The 22,464-nt window shown below is 38.5% G+C and overlaps 1 pseudogene; it reads left to right on the top strand.

The window, feature by feature from the left end:
- The first annotated feature begins 12,931 nt into the window (after positions 1–12,931).
- LOC116546492 lies at positions 12,932–14,850 on the top strand (annotated as a pseudogene).
- Positions 14,851–22,464: the final 7,614 nt, after the last annotated feature.

Here is a 22,464-nt window from a genome sequence, read left to right as displayed (position 1 = left end):
GTCTGCCAGGTTTTGGCATCAGGATGATGTTGGTCTCATAAAATGAATTCGGAAGGATTCCCTTTTTTTGTGTTGTTTGAAATAATCTCAGAAGAAATGGTACCGGGTCCTCTTTATACCTCCGGTTGATTTCAGCTGTGAACTCGTCTGGTTCTGCACTTTTTTCGTTTGGTAGGCTATTAATTGCTGCCTCAATTTCAGACCTTGTTATTGGTCTACTCAGGGATTCAACTTTTCCCTGTTTTTGTCTTGGGAGAGTGTACATGCCACAGAATGTAACCACATCTTCTAAATTTACTGGTTTATATGCATAGAGGTATTTGTAGTAATCTCTCATGGTAGTTCCTACTTATGTGGGATCAGTGGTGACATCCCCTTTACCATTTTTCATTGCAACTATTTGATTCATCTCTCTTTTCTTTTTTATTGGTCTGGCTAGTGGTCTATTTTTTTAAATATTTTTTTCAAAAAAACAGCTCCCAGATTTTTAATTTTTTGAAGGTTTTTTTGTGTGTGTGTGTCTCTATCTCCTTCAGTTCTGCTCTGATCTTAGTTATAGCGTGTCTTCTGCTTGCTTTTGAATTTGTTTGATCTTTCTCCCTAGTTCTTTTAATTGTGATGTTAGGGTGTTGAATTTAGATCTTTCCTCTCTTCTCATGTGGGCATTTAGTGCTATAATTTTTTTTCTAGACATTGCTTTAAATGTGTCCCAAAGATTCTGGTATGTTGTGTCTTTGTTCTTATTGGTTTTAAAGAACATCTTTATTTCTGCCTTCATTTCATTGTTTGTCCAGTATTCATTCAGTAGCAGGTTGTTCAGTTTCTGTGTAGTTGTGCGGTTTTGAGTGTGTTTCTTAATCCTGAGTTCTACTTTGATTGCACTGAGGTCTTAGAGAGTGTTTGTTATGATTTCTGTTCTTTTGCATTTGCTGAGGAGTGATTTACTTCCAATTATGTGGTCGATTTTTGAGTAAGTGAGATGTGGTGCTGAGAAGAATGTATATTCTATGGATTTGGGGTGGAGAGTTCTGTAGATGTCTCTTAGGTCTGCTTGGTCTAGATCTGAGTTCAAGTCCTGGATATCCTTAATTTTCTGTCTCATCAATCTGTCTAATATTGACAGTGGAGTCTTCAGTCTCCTACTATTATTGTGTGGAAGTCTAAGTCTTTTTGTAGGTCATTAAGTATTTGCTTTATTTATCTGGGTGCTCCTGTATTGGGTGCATATATATTTAGGAGAGTTAGCTCTTCTTGTTGCACTGATCCCTTTACCATTATGTAATGCCTTTCTTTGTCTCTTTTGATCTTTCTTTGTTTTAAGCTTGTTTTATCAGAGAGTAGGATTGCAACCCCTGCTTTTTTCGCTCTTCATTTGCTTGGTAAATCTTCCTCCATCCCTTTATTTTGAGCCTATGTGTGTCTTGCATATGAGATGGATCTCCTGAATACAGGAGACTGATGAGTCTTGACTCTTTATCCAGTTTTCCAGTCTGTGTCTTTTGATTAGGGCATTTAGCCCATTTACATTTAAGGTTAATATTGTTATGTGTGAATTTGATCCTGTCGTTTTGATGCTAGCTGGTTGTTTTGCCCACTGGTTGATGCACTTTCTTCACTGTGTTGATGGTCTTTGCAATTTGATATGTTTTTCCAGTGGCTGGCACTGGTTGTTCCTTTCCATGTTTAGTGCTTCCTTCAGGAGCTCTTGTAAGTCAGGCCTGGTTTTGATGAAATCTCTCAGCAATTGCTTGTCCATAAAATATTTTATTTCTCTTTTGCTTATGAAGCTTAGTTTGGTTTGATATGAAATTCTGGGTTGAAGTTGTTTTCAATAAGGATGTTGAATATGGCCCCCACTCTCTTCTGGCTTGTTGGGTTTCTGCTGAGAGATCCGCTGTGAGTCAAATGGGCTTCCCTTTGTGGGTAACCTGGCCTTTCTCTCTGGCTGCCCTTAGTACTTTTTCCTTCATTACAACCCTGGTGAATCTGGCGATTATGTGCCTTGGGGTTGCCGTTCCTGAGGACTAACTTTGTGGTATTCTCTGTATTTCCTGAATCTCAATGTTGGCCTGACTTGCTAGATTGGGAAAGTTATCCTGGATAATATCTGAAGAGTGTTTTCCAGCTTGGTTTCATTCTCCTTATCACATTCGGGTACACCAATCAAAAACACATTTGGTCTTTTCACATAATCTCTTATTTTTTGGAGTTTTTTTTCATTTCTTTTCTCTTTTTTCTGTAATCTTGCAATCTCATTTTACTTCATTGAGTTTATCTTCAATCTCTGGTATATTTTCTCCTTGATCAATTCAGCTATTGAAACTTGTGTATGCTTTGTGAAGTTATTGTGCTGTGTTTTGTAGCTCCCTCAAGTCATTTATGTTCTTCTCTAAACCAGTTATTCTAGTTAGCATTTTGTCAATCCTTTTTTTAAGGTTCTTCGTTTCTTGTATTGAGTTAGAACATGCTTCTTTAGTTTGAATAAGTTAGTTATTATCTACCTTCTGGAGCCTGCTTCTGTTAATTTGTCAAACTCATTCTCCATCCAGTTTTCTTCCCTTGCTGGTAAGGAGTTGTGATCCCTTGGAGGAGAAGAGGCATTTTGGTTTATTGGCAATTTCTGCCTTTTTGTGCTGTTTTCTTCCCATCTTCGTGGATTTATCTATATTTGGTTTTTGAAGTTGGTGACTTTCAGATGTTGTTTCTGAGCAGACGTCCTTTTTGTTGATATTGAAGCTATTTCTTTCCATTTCTTATTTTTGTATCTAATAGGATTCTCTGCTGCAGGACTGCTGGCAGTCCACTCCAGACGCTGCTTGCCTGGGAATCACCCACGGGGGCTGCAGAACTGCAAGGGTTGCTGCCTGTTTCTTTCTCTGGTAGCTTTGTCCCAGAAGGGTATCTGCCAGAGGTCAGCAAGAGCTCTCCTGTATGGGATGTCTCTTAGGATATATGTGGGTCAGGCAGCCACTTGATAAGGCAATCTCTCCCTTGTCAGAGCTCAAGTGCTGTGCTGGGAGCTCTATTGCTCCCTTTTTATTTCTGCTAAAGTGAAACTGACAACTGCCCCTTTTCCCAGGTGCTCTGTTTAGGGAAGTTGGGGCTTTATTTATAAGTCCCTGATGGGCTGCTGCCTTTTTTCAGAGATGTGCTGCAAGGAAGAAGGGCGTCTAGTCACAGTCTGCCTGCAGAGGCCTTGCTGAACTGCTGTGGGCTTTGCTGAGCTGCTGTGTAATCTTCCGAGCGATTTTGTTTACTCAGGCACACAGGCAAGGTTACAATTGCCTTAGTAATAGCAGACGCCCCTCCCTCTCACCAAACTGACCATCCCAGGTGGAGCTCAGACTGCTGTGCTGGCTGTGAGGATTTCAAGCCCATGGGTCTCAGCTTGCTGGTCTTTGTCGGGGTGGGACCTGCCGAGCCAGATCACTTGGCTCCCTGCCTTCAGCCCCCTTTTTAAAAGTGATTCTGCCTCACTGGCATTCCAGGCACCAGCTAAAACAGCTACCCAAAACAGCTACCCAGTTTTGTGCTGGAAATCCAGCATGCAGGTGTTGTAGGTGCTGGCAAGAATCTCCTGGTGTGCAAGTTGTAGAGACCATGGGAAAACTGAACCAGAGTGCTGGAATGTCCAGAAAATTCCCTAATGGCTTCCCTTGGCTAGGAAAAGGAGTTATTCAGCCCCTTGCACTTCCCAGGTGAGGCAACACCCTAGCCTGCTTTGGTTTGACCTCCTGGGGCTACACCCACTGTCTAACCCATCCCATTGAGATGAACGTGGTACCTAGGTTGGAAATGCAGAGATCACTCACCTTCTGCATCACTCTCACTGGAAACGGTGCTCCGGAACTGTTCCTATTAGGCCACGTTGGCAGAAGTTCCCTAGTGGAAGTATTTGACAAATATTTTTAAAACCATTATAGTAATATTGATTTCTAACTATTTTTACTTAAAAGAGATTTTTGAAACAATGAATAAGGATAATCATGAATGTATGTTAATAAGTACACAAAAATAAACATGCAATTGGTGACATCAATACATAAAAAGAGGAGGTGACACACAAGATTATAGTTTTGTACATAATTTAGGTTGATTTATATTTAAGACATATTTTCATACTTTTAAAATGTTGTATGCAATTTCTATACTAATGACAAAATATTTATAGAGTATACACAAAAGGGAATAAGAGAATAAAAACGTGTCACAACAAATAAACAAAATAGGAAAGCAGGGATGAAAAATTGAAAAAAACAAAAACATAAAGATAACAGGAAATAATACAATGTAAGTTTTTTCTCTATTAGCAATTACTTTAAGTATAAAGTAAACTCTCAAAACAAAGGATCCAAATTGGAAAAATAAATTTTACAAAAGGATCAAACTATACAGTGGCTACAAGAAACTAACTTTAGATTCAAAAACTCATATAGAATCAAAGTGAAAGAATGGAAAAATACATCTCATGCAAACAACACCCAAAAGAAAGATGGGGTGGCTCTACTCACATCCAAACAGAAAGACTTCAGTCTGAAACTCATAAAAGACAAAAAGGTTGTCCTATGTAAAGGATTATTTCACCAAGAACATATAACAATTATAAACAGAAGTGCACTGAACATCAAAGCTACAAAATATAAGAAGCCAACACTGACAGAATGAAAGTAAGAAATGAATGGCTCTACAATAATACTAGGAAATGTAAATATTTCACTTTCAATAATAAAGAATCCACACGGTGAGAAGGATGATGGTTGATGAAAAATTACTTAGTGGTTATATTGTATGTTATCTGTGTGATGGCTATCCAAAAGCCCTGACTTGACCACTATGTGATCTATGCATGTAATAAAGTTGCATTTCTGTCTCACAATTTATGTAAAGAAAAAAATGAGTAGTGCAACTAAACAGAAAATCAACAAGAAAATAGAGAACTTGAACAACATTATGGGCCAGTTTAAACTAACAGACATAAAAACACAATACTCCACCCAGGTGGAGTAAGACAGAATAGAAGCCTACACCATACATTCCCCCAACAGGAACACCAAATTTCAACAACTATGCACAAAAAAGCACCTTCCAAAACCAAAACCCTCTGTATCTTGTTTTAACTTTATATTGCTGAAAGAGGCACTGAAGAGGGTAGGTAGGAGAAACAGTCTTGAATCACCAACACCACACCCCCCCCAAGTCTCTGACAGTGGTATTGCAGTGCTGACATAGAGTCTCTGCATTTGCGAGGAGTGAGAATGCAGCAATTGGGAGACTTTACATTAAACTCAGTGCTTCCCTGTCACAGCAGAGACCAAAGCCATGTTGGGTTCAGTAGTGCTCGTCAATTTGGGCCAGTTCTAGCCAGAGGGGATTACCTTATCCCAGCAGTCAGAACTTGTGCTTCTTGGTAGGCCTTTCCACTGCAGACAAAAGTGCTCTGGGGTCCTAGGAAAACTTGAAAGACTATCTAGGACACAAGTATTGCAATTCCTAGACAACTCCTAGTGCTGGGTTGGTCTAAGAGCCAGTGGATTAGGGTGGCATATCAACTAGGGAGACACCAGACAGGTTGGCTAAGGGAGGACTTCTGCTATCTGTCCCCCAAACTCAGCCAGCTTAGCTGGCAATAACAACAGTGATTCTTTCCTTCTGGTTGAGTAGAGGAGATTGAGGAGTAAAGAAGACATCATCCTGCATCTTGGATACCAGCTCATCCACAGTTGGTTAGGACAGTAGGCAGAGTTGGGAGGCTCCCATTCCACCCTCTAGCTCATGGATGACATTTCTAGAAACCCTTTAGTACAGAAGGAAACCCACTGCCTTCAGGCCTTCAACAGAAGGACTTAGTTTTGGCAAGATTCATCACCTGTTGAGTACAGAACACTTAATCCCTGAATAACCAACAGCAATACCCAGGTAGTATACCATGGACCTAGATTATGTGATATGCTGGCTTCAGCTGTGAGCCAACACATTCCCAGCTGTGGTGGCTATGGTGAAAGACTTTCTGATTGAGCAAAGAAGAAGAAAAAGCAAAGGTCTGTTGTCTGGCACCTTAGGTGGGACTTTAGCTACAATGGGGTAGAGAATCAAGTGGGCTCATGGGTTGTCAAGTCCAGGCCTAGGCTCTTAGACAGCATTTATAGACTGGCCCTGGGCTAGATGGAAGCTCACTGACCTGAATGGTGAGTCCTATGCCAGGCAGGTTTCACAACCATTTAACTGAAGAGCTCTTAGGCTTTAAGTAAACATTGGCAGTGACTTAGCAGATACTTACCTGGGGTAGTGGTGGTGGTGGCCACAAAGAGAAACTCTGCTGCCTATAGAAAAAAGGTCAAAGAGTGGTTTATCTTGTGGTTTGCATGCCAGCTTAGCCACAGTAGAATTAACCATCAGGTAAATTTATAAGTTTTTTAACTCCAATCCCTGGCCCTCAGATAGGATCCCTGGATTCAGTTGAACATGGGAAAACTCACTCCCTTAAAGAGTGACACAAACCTGGCTGGTTTCACAACCTGTAAATTATAGAGCCTTGAGTGAATATAAGTGGTAGCCAGGTAGTAGTTACAGCAGGCCTTGAGCAAGACTCAGTGCTATGCTGGTTACAGCTCCCTTCTAGAAAGATGCACATTAAGATCAATGTGTGCAGTTGAGGGATAGTTGGGTGGGTCTCCACTGAGAACAGATCACAGTTCTTTTCACATTCTGCTTCCTGAGATTGTCATCTTGAGAGGCATGCCACCTTGTCACAGGAAAGAGGTTCTTAGTAAGCTCAGTCAAGCATCTGGTTACATATATTTACTATGTACCTAAAGTTGCAGATCATGGAAAATTTGAGAATTTATAAAAAATGGCTTTCCAGTGTTAAAAGGGAAGTTTATAGTACTAAATACTCCAACAGAAAGTTAGAAAGATCTCAAATCAACACCCTAATATCACAATAATAAGAATTAGAGAAGCAAAAGCAAAGAAATTCAAAAGCTGGCAGAAGACAAAAAACAACTAAGATCAGAGCAGAATTGAAGGAAATAGAGATATGAAAAACCCTATAAAAAATAAATGAATTCAGGAGCTGGTTTTTTGAAAAAACAAATAGGGCACTAGTTAGACAAATAAGGAAGAAAAGAGGTAAGAATTCAATACAAAAAAAATAAAATGACAACGGGATATCACCAGTGACTCCATAGAAATACAAACTACCATTGGATAATACTATAAACACTGCTATGCAAATAAGCTAAAAAATCTAGAAGAAATGGATAAATTTCTGGACACATACACCCTCACATGACTAAAAAAGAAAGAAGTCAATTATGTGAATTGACCAATAACAAGTTCTGAAATTGAGGCTGTAATCAGTAGCCTATCAACCACAAAAATCCCAGAATTAGGCAAATTTATGGTGAAATTCTACTAGAGGTAAAAAGAGGAACTGGTACCATTCCTTCTGAAACTATTCCAAACAATAGAAAAGCAGGGACTCCTCTGTAACTCCTTTTATGAAGCCAGCATTATCCTGACACCAAAACCTGGCTGAAACCTCCCCCCCCCAAAAAAGAAAACTTCAGGCGAATATGCCTGATGAACATCGATGAAAAATTCTCAATAAAATACTAGCAAACCGACCTCAGCAGCACATCAAATCAGCTTCATTCCTAGGATGCAAGGCTGGTTCAAAAAAACGTATCAATAAATGTAATCCATCACATAAACAGAAACAGACCAAAACCACATGATTATATCAATAGATGCAGAAAAGGCCTTTGATAAAATTCAACTTCCACTCATGTTAAAAACTCTCAATAATCTAGGTATTAATAAAACATATCTCAAAATAAAGAGATATTTATGACAAACCCACAGCCAATATCCTATCGAATGAGCAAAACCTGAAAGTATTCCCTTTGAAAATCAGTAAAGACTAGGATGACCTCTCTCACCACTCCTATTCAACATAGTATTGTAAGTTCTGGCCAGGGGAATCAGGCAACAGAAAGAAATAAAGTATATTCAAATGGGAAGAGAGGAAGTCAAATCATCTCTGTTTGCAGGTTAAGTGATTCTATATTTAGAAAACCCCATGGTCTCAGCCTGAAAACTTCTTATGCTGATAAGCAACTTCAGTGAAGCCTCAGGATTCAAAATCAATGTGCTAAAATCAAAAGCATTTCTATACACCAACAATAGACAAGCAGAGAGCAAGTTCATGAATGAACTCCCATTCACAACTGCAGGAAAGACAATAAAATACCTGGGAATACAGCTAACGAAAGATGTGAAAGATCTTCTCAAAAAGAAGTACTAATCACTTCTCAAGGAAATAAAAGAGAACACGAACAAGTGGAAAAACATTCCATCCTCATGGATAGAAAAAAATTCAATATTGTGAAAATGACCACGCTACAAAAAGTAAATTATAGATTCAATGCTATTCCCATCAAATTACCATTGACATTCTGCACAGATTTAGCAAACAACTACCTCAAATTTCATATGGAACCAAAGAAAGGCCTATATAGCCAAGACAATCCTGAGAAAAAAGAAGAAAGCTGGAGGCATCATACCACTTGACTTCAAACTATACTACAAGCTACAATAACCAAAACAGCATGGTACTGGTACCAAAACAGATATATAGATCAATTGAACAGAAGAGAGACCTCAGAAATAACACCACACATCTACAGCCATCTGATCTTTTACAAACCTGACAAAACAAGTAATGGGAAAAGGATCCCCTATTTAATAAATGGTGTTTGCAGAACAGGCTATCCATATGAAGAAAATTGAAACTGGACCCTGTCTTTACTCCTTATACAAAACTAAATCAAGATGAATTAATTAAACACTTAAACATGAGACCTAAAAACCATAAAAACACTAGAAGGAAACCTAGGCAATACCATTCAGGACATAGGCATGGGGAAACACTTCATGACAAAAACGCCAAAAGCAATTGCAACAAAAGCCAAAATTGACAAATAGGATCTAATTAAACTAAAGAGCTTCTGCACAGCAAAAGAAACTATCATCAGAGTGAACAGGCAACCTACAGAATGGGAGAAAATTTTTGCAATCTACTCATCTGACAAAGATCTAATCTCTAGAATCTGCAAGGAACATATACAAATTTACAAGAATAAAACCAAACAACCCATCAAGAAGTGAGCCAAAAATATAAACTGACACTTCTCAGAGGAAGCCATTTATGTGGCCAACAAACATATGAAAAAAAGTTCAACATCGCTGAATTAGAGAAATGCAAATCAAAACCACAATGAAATACCAATCTCTCACCACTCACAATGGCGATTATTAAAAAGTCAGGAATCAATAGATTCTGGTGAGGCTGTAGAGAAATAGGAATGCTTTTACACTGTTGGCGGATATGTAAATTAGTTCAATCATTGTGGAAGACAGTGTGGTGATTCCTCAAGGCTCTAGAACTAGAAATAACATTTGACCCAGCAATTCCATTACTGGGTATATAACAAAAGGATTATAAATCTTTCTACTATAATGACACATTCACATGTATGTTCAAGGCAGGACTATTTACAATAGCAAAGACATGAAACCAACCCAAATGCCCATTGGTGATAAACTGGATAAAGAAAATGTGCTATGTGTATACCATAGAATACTATGTAGCCATATAAAGAAATGAGATAATGTCGTTTTCATGGACATGGATAAAACTGGAAGCCATCATCACCAGCAGACTAACAAAGGAACAGAAAAGCAAACAACTCATTTTGAAGATTGGATTATTGAGAAACATGGGTTGTTTAGAAGTACTGAGGACATGGAATCCACTGGGCCAAAGTAGATGAGCTCACATATGAAAAAGTTAGGAGCACAGCTGTTCCTATTGTGTTTTCCACAATTAGATCATTTTCTTTTTCCCTTGGGTGACTTCCTTTTCCGTAATAATATGTCTTGGTCTTGACCTGCTTCTTAAGCTGACATAAAAACTATAGGCCTGGAGGGAGATGAGCTGATGGCATTTTCTTTTTATAAAGATATCTTGGGAGATTCATCCTTCATATGTTGACACACTCCAGGACTTATCTGGGTAAATGTCTATCTGTCAGCATTATTGGCAGTGAAAGTGCAAGACTAAGATGAGTGATAGAATGAGGCAGGTTTTTTTAGTGAAGAGCTGGAAGAATTATCTTCTCGTAATTCACATTTCAGTGAATAATAATTAAGTACAGTAGATATTTCCATATAAAAAGATTAATTTTATGAATCTCATGAGGTCATCAATGTATTAAATTTAAAAGAATTTTGGCAATTTTGTAGTATTCTACTTGAGTTGCAATTGTGTTTTACTGTTTCTTATTTTTCTTAGCTTAATTTACAATGCTCTTAGATTAAATTTTATACTTTACAACAAGAAATCAAAACCAATTTTGAGGAATGTAGTAATTCTTCTGTTCTTTTACATTTAAAAGTACCTTAGTATACTTATAATATTTATGACAATTTAAAATTAAGATGTCAGAAAACATGAGATTATTTTCACCATTTAAAATTACATTACTTTTATCAAATGATCATAAAAATGATTCTGTTATATTACGTTACATTAATGCTAATGCCAATACTTCTTTGATTGTAATATTCTGTCTGGAAATTTTGTTGTCATTTTATACATTTTTGTATAGTCAGTGTCTACATTACAGGTATAGGAGCTTGTAATATTAAGCATGATTGCCATGACTTAGATTTTGGTTTTAATATTTAATATTTTATTAATAGACTAAATTTTATTAAGTGTTCTCTGTATTTGTAAGAGTAAAATTTTTCAGTATGAAAAAACATTTGCAAAATTTGAAAAACATAACATTCCCTTTTTATTTAAAAAAATCTGAATTTTGTATTCATACAGTCTCTGAAAGTTTCAAATTTGTAATGTTTATTAATACTTATATTCACAAGTATGATAAGCATATTTCAATTTTTTGTGAAAACTGACATAACATCATCTGATTTCAGTAGAGATAGTGCCCTTTTATTGTCTATGTTTCCTAAAATGAAGGCCCAGACAATTAAGTTTAACTCAAAACAGAAAGAAAAAAATGATGATTGTCCATTTGTGATCAATGAAAGCATAAAAGTATGAACACAATTTTACAGTACAAAATTATGTCTGGCAATGTTAGACAAAGATATTAAAGCATTTTAAGTGCTGGAAATGTCTCATTTTATGCATTTAGGGATGAAGCTTCCAGAGGAAGGAGCAGGCAGCAATCTTTGCTGTTCTGTAGCCTCTGATGGTAATACCCAGGCAAACGGTGTCTGGAGTGGACCTCCAGCAGACCTGCAGAAGAGACGCATGACTGTTAGGAATCTAACAAACAGAAAGCAATTAACATTAACATCAACAAAAAAGATGCCCTTGCAAAAAACCCATCTGAAGATCATCAACATAAAGATGAAAGGTAGATAAATCCATGAAATTGAGGAAAAACCAGTGCCAAAATTCTCACAGTCTCAAAAACCAGAATGCCTCTTTTCTTCCAAAGATCACAATACCTCTCCAGCAAGGAAACAACATAGGATGGAGAATGAGTTTGACAAGTTAACAAAAGTAGGCTTCATAATGTGGGTAATCACAAACTTATCTGAGATAAAGGAGCATGTTCTAAATCAACCCAAGAACGTTGATAAAAGGTAAGGGAATCTGCTAACTAGAATAACCAATTTAGAAAAGAACATAAATGTCCTGATCGAGCTGAAAAACAGCACAAGAACTTCATAAAGCATACACAAGTGTCAATAGTCAAATCAAGCAAGTGGAACAAAGAATATCAGAGACTGAAGATCAACTAAATGAAATAAAGCATGAAGATAGGATTAGAGAAAAAAGAATTAAAAGGAACAAACAAAACCTCCAAGAAATATGGTACTATGTGAAAAGACCAAACCTATGATTGATTAGTGTACCTGAAAGTGACATGAAGAATGGGAAAAAGTTGGAAAACACATTTCAGAATATTATCCAGGAGAACTTCCCCAACCTAGCAAGACAGGTCAACATTCAAATTCAGGAAAATACAGAGAACACCACTAAGATACTCCTTGAGAAGAGAAACTCCAAGACACACAATTGTCAGATTCACTAAGGTTGAAACAAAGAAAAAAATTGTTAAGTGCAGCCAGAGAGCAAGGTCAGGTTACCTACAAAAGGAAACCCATCTGTCTAACAGTGGATCTCTCTGCAGAAACCCTACATGCCAGACGACATTAGGGGACAATGTTCAACATCCCTATAGAAAAGAATTTTCAACCCAGAATTTAATATCCAGCCAAGCTAAACTTCATAAGGGAAGGAGAAATAAAATCCTTTACAGACAAGGAAATGTTGAGGAATTTTGTCACCACCCGGCCTGCCTTACAAGAGCTTCTGAGGGAAGCACTAAATATGGAAAGGAAAAACCAGTACCAGCCACTGCAGAAACATACCACAATATAAAGGCCAAAACACTATGAAGAAATTGCACCAACTAATGTGCAAAATAGCCAGCCAGCATCATAATGGGATCAAATTCACACATAACAGTATTAACTTTAAATGTATATAGGCTAAATGGCTCAACTAAAGGCACAGACTGGCAAACTGGATAGAGTTAATACCCATATGTGTGCTGCATTCCGGAGACCCATCTCACGTGCAAAGACACACATAGGCTCAAAATAAAGGGATGGACAAATAGCTATCAAGCGAATGGAAAACAAAACAAAACAAGCAGGAATTGCAAACCTAATCTCTGATAAAACAGACTTTAAACCAACGAAGATAAAATAGGACAAAGAAGGGAATTACATAATGCTAAACAGATCAGTGAAACTAGAAGAGCTAACTAAGCTAAACATATATGCATCCGGTCCTGCCTGCCGCACCTCTTCTTTCTTCCGTATCTCCAGCCAAAGCCGCACGCCCGGCCCGGATCCCCGCACCATGAGCTTCGGCTCGGAGCACTACCTGTGCTCCTCCAACTCCTACCGCAAGGTGTTCGGGGACGGCTCCCGCCTGTCCGCGTGCCTCTCCGGGGCCGGCGGCTTCCGCTCGCCGTCCCTGTCCCGCTGCAATGTGGCCTCCTCGACCGCCTGCTCCTCTGTCTAGTCGCTCAGCCTCGGCCTGGCCTATCGCCGGCCACCGGCATCCGACGGGCTGGACCCGAGCCAGGCGGCGGCTCGCACCAACGAGTACAAGATCAACCGCACCACGGAGAAGGAGCAGCTGCAGGGACTCACCCACCGCTTCGCGGTGTTCATCGAGAAGGTGCATCAGCTGGAGACGCAGAACCGCGCGCTGGAGGCCGAGCTGGCGGCGCTGGGGCAGCGCCACACCGAGCCGTCGCGCGTAGGCGAGCTCTTCCAGCGCTAGCTGAGCGACCTGCGCGCGCAGCTGTAGGAGGCGAGCTCGGCGCCTGCGCAGGCCCTGCTGGAGCGCGACGGGCTGGCCTAGGAGGTGCAGCGGCTCCGGGCGGGCTGCGAGAAGAGCGGCGGACGCGAAGGTGCTGAGAGTGCCCTGAAGGCGCAGCAGCGCGACGTCGATGGCGCCACGCTGGCCCGCCTGGACCTGGAGAAGAAGGTGGAGTCGCTGCTGGACGAGCTGGCCTTCGTGCGCCAGGTGCAAGACGAGGAGGCAGCCGAGCTGCTGGCCACGCTGCAGGCGTCCTCACAGGCCGCGGCCGAGGTGGACGTGGCTGTGGCTAAACCAGACCTGAGCTCGGCGCTGAGGGAGATCCTCGCCCAACATGAGCCCCTGGCTGCTAAGAACCTGCAGTCCGCGGAGGAATGGTACAAGTCCAAATTCGCCAACATGAAGGAGCAGGCGGCGCGCAGCACCGAGGCCATCAGAGCCAGCCGTGAGGAGATCCACGAGTACCGGCGCCAGCTGCAGGCGCACACCATCAAGATCGAGGGCCTGCGCGGGGCCAAAGAGTCCCTGGAGGGGCAGATCCTGGAACTGGAGGAGCGTCACAATGCCGAGGTGGCTGGCTACCAGGATGCATTGGGCAGCAGGAGAATGATCTGAGGAACACAAAGAGTAAGATGGCACGCCATCTTCGGGAATACCAGGACTTGATCAATGTCAAAATGGCTCTTGACATTGAGATAGCAGCTTACAGGAAACTGCTGGAAGGCGAAGAGACAAGTTTTAGCACCAGTGGGTTAAGCATTTCCGGGGCTGAATCCACTTCCCAGTCCAAGTTATCTGCTCCCATCTAGAATCCTCAGTTCTACAACCTCCAAAGTCTCATCCACTGGGCTATCACTTAAGAAAGAGGAAGAGGAGGAGGAGGCATCTAAGGTAGCCTCTAAGAAAACCGCCGAGATAGGGGAAAGTTTTGAAGAAATATTAGAGGAGACAGTAATATCCACTAAGAAAACTGAGAAATCAAATATAGAAGAAACCACCATTTCAAGCCAAAAAATATAATTCCATTGCTTTGAAAGAGCTAATGCTTAAGAGAGAATGATATGCATTTGACTTGTTAAACAGCCTGTTCCTGAAACATAACACCTGCCACACCAATGTGAAATGTCTTCAAGGCTTCAGTCTCATATTTAGTATTGAATACTTAACATTCTCTAATAAGAAAACCACTCCTTAGATTGAAGTAAACTGCAGTCCTAGAACAATCACAGATGAATTATCTAAGAATACAGCTTTCTGACCTTCAGCTCACGCATCACAGTGATGGATGATTCAGGTGCAGAGAAAGTCCAAACTAAGGTGCTAAATCTGTGATCATCGTCATTTGCTGTGAACTGAAATTATTCACACTACTCAGCCATTATCCAGCTAAATAATCTTACTCTAGATACCTAAAACACAAGATCACTGCCAAAGATAAACTAATGGTCCACACCCAATTTCACTCTGATAGAACTGTTTCACAAATAATAGGTGTTTGTTTAGGGACACTTTCCACCTCCCTCAATTCCATATATCCTTTTCTTCCATGCAGGAAAACAACTAGTCTTGTGTAGTATTCTTCCCTTTTAAACCCATTTTGTTTCTTCTCAAAAGAACTTACCCCTGTTAGCTCTCTTTGCTCAGTGGGTAAAATTAGATGAACGTTGACCATGTCTATGATTCGTGTAATGACTCATCCCTGCCCATTTCATATTTTTTCAATCCTATAGGTTAAAAAAATGGCAGTGATGAATTTTAAGTGTTTCCCCCAACAAATAAAATAATGAAAAGAATCCCTAGACTTTAGGCTTTCAGCTTACACAAATCATTTAATTAGGAGAAAAAAACTATTAAGGACGTAGTTTTTCACCTTTGTTTTAGAAGCTAAGTAAATAATTATTCCAAACTGTGATTAAGCTGAACTTAGATTTAGTAGTATAAGCTAGAAGAAGTGAGTGTTTCTATGACTGGAAAAAGCCAAGGTGTCATTTATGTGTCAGTTCATTTGTGGTGATATAGAATTAGCTTTTTGATGCCCTTACCCTTAGAATCCACTCATTCCCTTTCCCACTAGTCTAGGTCCTAAAGAGGCCTTGCTTTCACTTTCTTATGCCTTTTATGAGTACTAAGTATAGGATATTTTGTCACCAGAACACAATGTTATTGCTCCAAAGTAAAAGAACCCACTTCTGGTCAATCAACACCACCAGCAAATATAAAAAGAAATCTTTCTCTTTTCTAAAAGACTTCCCCATCATTTACCCAGTGGCTGCTCAGTTGGTGGGGTCCTGCGGAGAGGAAGAGACACTCAGACCAGAGGAGGGGTGTGCATGCACCTACTCACTTTCTAGAAGTAGATTCTGGACAGTCAGCTCTTCATCTGCCCAACCGTTTAGCATCTTCGTTGCCCAGTCTTTCACTTATGCCAAGGCTGATGCAGGATTTGTTCTCTGTCCAGCAGTCACTTCTGCCAGAGCTGAAGAGTTACCCCATCTCTCTTCCACATCTCCTTTAAGAGCTCTGGTGATAAGAACATGATGCTTTTACTGAACTTTCTTATCCTAGCACATGCTTCAATTGTTCAAGGAACTTGAAAGATACTTTTCCTTACCTTTACTCCATCCCTATCTTTACTCCTCCCCCTTACTATAAGACATTAGTAAAATAAGAAATTAAAAGTCACACAAATCCCACCAATATATATATATATATATATATATATATATATATATATCCAATACAGGAGCACCCAGATTCATAAAACAAATTATTAGAGACCTACAAAGAGTCTTAGACTCCCACACAATCATAATGGGAGACTTTAACACCTCACTCTCATTATTCAACAGAACAATGGGACAGAAAATTAACAAGGATATTCAGTACTTGAACTCAGTTCTGGACCAAGCAGACCTAATAGACATCTACAGAACTCTCCTCCCTAAATCAACAGAATATATATTCTTCTCAGCACCACATCACACTTATTCTAAAATTGACTACATATGTGGAGGTAAAAAGCACCTCGGCAGATGCAAAAGAACGGAAATCATAATAAACAGCCTCTCAGACCACTGTGCAATCAAATTAGAAATCAGGAATAAGAAACTCACTCAAAACCACACCACTACATCGAAATTGAACAACCTGCTCTGAATGACTATGGGATTAAATAACAAAATTAAGGCAGAAATGAATAAGTTTTTTTCAAACCAATGAGAACAAAGACACAATGTACCAGAATCTCTGAGAGACAGCAAAGGAAAAAAATTATAGCACTGAATGCCCACAGGAGAAAGTAGGAATATTCTAAAATCAACACCTTAACATCACAATTAAAAGAAATAGAGAAGTAAGAGCAAACAAATTCAAAGGCTAGCAGAAGACCAGACATAAATAAGATCATAGCAGAACTGAAGGAGATAGAGACATGAAAAACCCTTCAAAAAAAAATCAATGAATCCAGGAGCTAGTATTTTTAAAAGATTAACAAAATAGACTGCTAGCTAGACTGATAAAGGAAAAAAAAGGAGAATCAAATACTCACAATAAAAAAGATAAAGTAATATTAACTTATTCACAATTGCTACAAAAAGAATAAAATACCTAGGAATAAAACTTACAAGGGATGTGAAGAACCTCTTCATGGAGAACTGCAAAATAATGCTCAATGAAATAATAGAGGACACAAACAAATGGAAAAAACATTTCACGTTCATGGAGAGAAAGAATCAATATCGTGAAAATAACCATACTGCCCAAAGTAAATTATAGAGTCAATGCTATTCCCATCAAGCTACCATTGACTTTCTTCACAGAATTAGAAAAAAAACTACTTTAAATTTTATATGGTACCAAAAATGAGTCTGTGTAGCCAAGACAATTCTAAGCAAAAATAAAAAAGCTGGAGGCATCATACTACCTGGCTTCAAACCATACTGTAAGGCTACAGTAACCAAACCAACATGGCACTGGTACCAAAACAGACATATAGATCAATGGAAGAGAACAGAGACCTCAGAAATAAGACCACACACCTACCACCCTCTGATCTTTAACCTGACAAAAACAAGCAATGGGAAAAGATTCCCTATTTAATAAATGGTGTTGGGACAACTGGCTAGCCATATGCAGAGAACTGAAACTGGACCCCATCCTTACATCTTATACACAAATTAACTCAAGACAGATTAAAGACTTAAAAGTAAGACCTAAAACCCTAAAAACGCTAGAAGAAAAGCTAGGCAATACCATTAAGACATAGGCATGAGCAAAAACATCATGACTAAAACACCAAAAGCAATTCCAATAAAAGCCAAATTTGACAAATGGGATCTAATTAAACCAAAGAGCTTCCACATGGCAAAAGAAACTATCATCAGAGTGAACAGGCAACCTAGAGAATGGGAGAAAATGTTTGCAATTTACCCATCTGACAAAGGGCTAATATCCAGAATCTACAAGGAACTTAAACAAATCTACAAACAAAACAAAACAACCCCATCGAAAAGTAGGCAAAGGGTATGACCAGACACTCCCCAAAAGAACATATTTATGTGACCAGCAAACATATGAAAACAAGCTCATCATCCCTGGTAATTAGAATAATTAGAAAAATGCAAATCAAAATCACAGTGAAATACCATCTCATACCAGTTAGCATAGCAATCATTGAAAAGTCAGGAAACAACAGCTGCTGGAGAGGATGTGGAGAAATAGAAATGCTCTTACACTGTTGGTGGGAGTGTAAATTAGTTCAAACATTGTGGAAGACAGTGTGGAGATTTTTCAAGGATCTAGAACCAGAAAAACCATTTGACCCAGCAACCCCATTACTGGGTATATACCCAAAGGATTATAAATCATTCTACTATAAAGACACATGCACATGTATATTTACTGCAAACTATTTACAATAGCAAAGAGCTGGAATCAACCCAAATGCCCATCAATTGACAGACCAGATAAAGAAAACGGGGCACATATACACCATGGAATACGATGCAGCCATAAAGACAAATGAGTTTATGTCTTTTGCAGGGATATGAATGAAGGTGGAAACCATTATTCTCAGAAAACTAACACAGAAACAGAAAACCAAACACCACATGTTCTCACTCATAAGTGGAAGTGGAACAACGAGAACACATGGAAATGGGGAGGGAAACATCACACACCATGGCCTGTCAGTGGCTGGGGGACAAGGGGTGGGACAGCATTAGGAGAAATAACTAATGCATGCAAGGCTTAAAACCTAGATAACGGGTTGATGTGTGCAGCAAACCACCGTGGCACATGCATACCTATGTAACAAACCTGCACATTCTGCACATGTATCCCAGAACTGAAGCTATAATTTTTAAAAAGAGAAAAAAAAATTATTAATAATATTAGACAAACACAAAAACTACTTCAACACAAGAAAAAAATCTTTATTTAAAAACCCACAGATAACATTATACACAGTGGTAAAATATAAGTCTTGTCCTGACCGACAAGGTGAAACCTCGTCGCTGCTAAATATATAAAAATTAGCAGAGCGTGGTGGCAGGCCCCTGTAATCCCAGCTACTCAGGAGGCTGAGAGAGTAGAATTGCTTGAATCCAGAAGGTGGAGGTTGCAGTAAGCCAAGATCACATCTCTGCATGCCAGCCTGGGCAATAGAGTGGGATTCTATCTCAAAAACAATAAATAGATAAATAGATGATAGATAGATAGATACATAGATACATAGATAAGTATTTTCTGTGAGATCAGGAACAAGGAAAGGATGCCTACTTTCATGACTTCTATTCAACATTGTACTGAAGTCATAGCCAGATAAATTAATCATGAGAACGAAATAAAATCCAGGCATATTGAAAAGGAAGCTTTACAAGATACATCACCAACTATCAGAAAAACATGAACAATAAACACAATGAGACATCTTACTTAGAATGGGTACAATTTTAACAAAACTACAAATGCTGGTGTGAATATGAATGAAGATAAACATTTATACACTGTTAGTAGAAATTTAAATTAGTACAGCCATTAGGAAAAGATATATAAAGTGTCCCCAAAAATATCAATACAACTCCCAAGTGATTCAGCAATTCCAATGCTGGGTATATATTCCCAAAACTGTAATCAGTATATTGAAGAGAAATCTCCACTTTCATATCTAGCAGTATTTACAACTACTAAGACATAAACCTAAGTGTTTATCAGTGGATAAATGAATTTACAAATGTGACACATATACGCAATGAAATATTATCTAGTCATAAAAATGATAAGATTCTGTTCTTTGCAGCAACATGAATGGAACTGAAGGCTTGTGTTGAGTGAAATAAGCTAGATATCAAAAGATAATACTGCATGTGTTCACTAAGACATGGAATTAAAATAGTTAATCTCATGGAAGTACAAGTAGAATGGTGATTACTAAAGGCTAGAGGGAGCAAAGGAGGAGGGAGCAAGAAGGGACTGGTTGATGAGCACAAAGTTACAGTTAGGTAGGAGGAATCTATTCCAGGGCACAGTAGGGTGACTATGGTTAAAATTTTTGTATCATATATTTCAAAACAGCTAGAAGAGAGAATTCTGAATGTTCTCACCACAAATTAATAAATGTATGAGATGATGAATATTAAGTGCCTTAATTTGATCATACACGGTGTAAAAACAATATCAAAACATCACACCGTAGCCCATCTATATGTACATTTAATGTGTTATTTAAAAACAAAATTTTTAAAATGAGGTCATCAGCTAAACTTCGGCCATCTACTTGTATAGAAAAATATACAAATACAGAGAATTATAACTCTCAAGAAGAGAAACCCATAAGAGGAAATCTTCAGTAACAATCAGTACTGGGGTAGGAAACCTACACTGTAATTGAGGAATCACTGAAGCCTGAGAGTGGACAAGTTTAAGAGTTAACAACTCCACGGGGCTGAGCCTTAGGTCCTCCTTTTTACTTTTGAGAGTTTTGTTTTCAGAAGGCTTACCAGATTCTTACAATACAGATAGAAAAATCTCATTGTGTTTCTGGCACAGGGAAGGAAAATGTACCCATTTTAAAAATCACTCTGTGTACCCTGTGCTTACCAAGCTCTGCCATCAGTAAAATTGTTTTAGAGAGTCGAACCTGCTAACCTTGTCAGAGATTAACCAAGCTGAGGTAAGGGAAATACTAATTTTCAGACTCTTCTAGCTTTCAATGTGGGAGAAGGGAAATACTCAACTGTAGACCACAGGAGCCCTCCATGTGAGGGAAGGAACATAAGCAACTCCCATCTCTTCTAGCCTTTCTGTTAAACTGAAGGAGATAGGAAATGTGAAGCATTTTTTAAGATAACAGCACAGAGACAAAGACTCACTAAAAGTTCCCAAACTCACAGTAATTGAAAAAAAGAAATCCTTCTGTTCTCAATAAATGCACCTGGATAAAGTAATGGAGGGGTGGGTGTGAGAAGCAATCTGCATTTGCTCCCTGTATCTGCTCTTCTGACTACATATGTATCCTCTGGAAAACTTTGTCTATGTAGTAACAGTTTGCTGATTTCCACAAAGAGAAGAGACCACTAGAGACCACTGAGTGACACATCTGAAGAACACTGTGAATCACTGAAATAGTGGGGACACATTGGGAAACTTGACTGCATTTTGCTCATTTTGAAGGCTGGATTATTGGGAGACATGTATTGTTTACAAGTACTGAGAACATGGAATCCTCTGGGCCAAGTAGATGAGCTGACATATGAAAAAGTTTGGAGCACAGCTGTTCCTATTGTGTTTTCCAAAATTAGATAATTTCCTTTTTCCCTTTGGTGACATTCTTTTCCATAAGTTCCAAGTCTAGGTCTTGTCCTCCTTCTTCAGTTGACATAAAAATTATATCCCTGGAGAAAGATGAGCTGATGACATTGTTTTCTTCTAGTGATATATTGTGAGCCCCATCCTTCATATGCGGACTCACTCTAGGACTTTTCTGTATAAATGGCTATCTGTCAGTGTTATTAACAGTGAAAGAGCAAGACACAGGTGAGTAATAGAATGAGGCAGGATGTTTTCATTGAAGAGCTGAAGAGTTGTCTTCTCATAATTCACATTCCCATGAATAATAATTAAGTATATTAGATATATCCAAAAAAAGAAGATTAGTTTTACGACTCTTATGAGGGCATAAATGTGTTAAGTTTAAAAGAATCTTGGTAATTTTGCAGTATTGTATTTAAGTTGCAATTGTATTGTATTTTTCTTAGTTTAATTTACTATGTTCTTAGCTTAAATTTCATATTTCATAAGTCATCTGAACTAATTCTTAAGAAGTTAGTCATTCTTCCTTGTTCTTTTAAATTTAAAAATACCTTAGTATATTTATATTATTTATAATCATTTAAAATTAAGATATCATAAAACACAAGATTACTTTTCAACATTTTACATTACTTAACTTTTAGCAAATGACCATGAAATTTATTTTGTTCTATTATATTGCATGAATGCTAATATAGAGCCTTTCTGGTTGTTACACTCAGTCTGGAAATGTCCATTTCGTTTTCTATTATATTTTTGTATAGTTAATACCTACATCACAGGTATAGACGCTTGTAATATTAAGCATAATTGCAACTACAATTCAGTTTTTATATTTAATAATTAATATGCTAAATAGTATTAGACTAAAATGTTAAGAGCAACATTTTTTGTATGAAAAATAATTATTTGTGAATATTTTATTTTAAAAATTGTGTAAATTTTGTATCCATACACTTCTGAAAGTTTCAAATCTGCAATGTGCTTATTGATACTTATATTCACAATATGATAAGCATATTTCTTTTTTTCCATCAAAATTGACAAGTCAGCAATGTCTGATTTCAGTAGGGATGGTGCCCTCCCATTGTCTGTTTCCTGAAAGGAAGGCCCACAGAATGGAGTAAGTGTAACTCCAAACAGAAAGAAAAAAATGATGATTGTCCATTTGTGATTAATGAAAGCATAAAACCATCAAGAAAATTTTACAGTACAAAATA

The sequence above is a fragment of the Sapajus apella genome, unplaced genomic scaffold, assembly GCF_009761245.1.
Source record: "Sapajus apella isolate SASKATOON/1434 unplaced genomic scaffold, GSC_monkey_1.0 scaffold972, whole genome shotgun sequence".
Lineage (NCBI taxonomy): Eukaryota > Metazoa > Chordata > Mammalia > Primates > Cebidae > Sapajus > Sapajus apella.
This window is presented reverse-complemented; position numbering and strand designations above follow the sequence as displayed.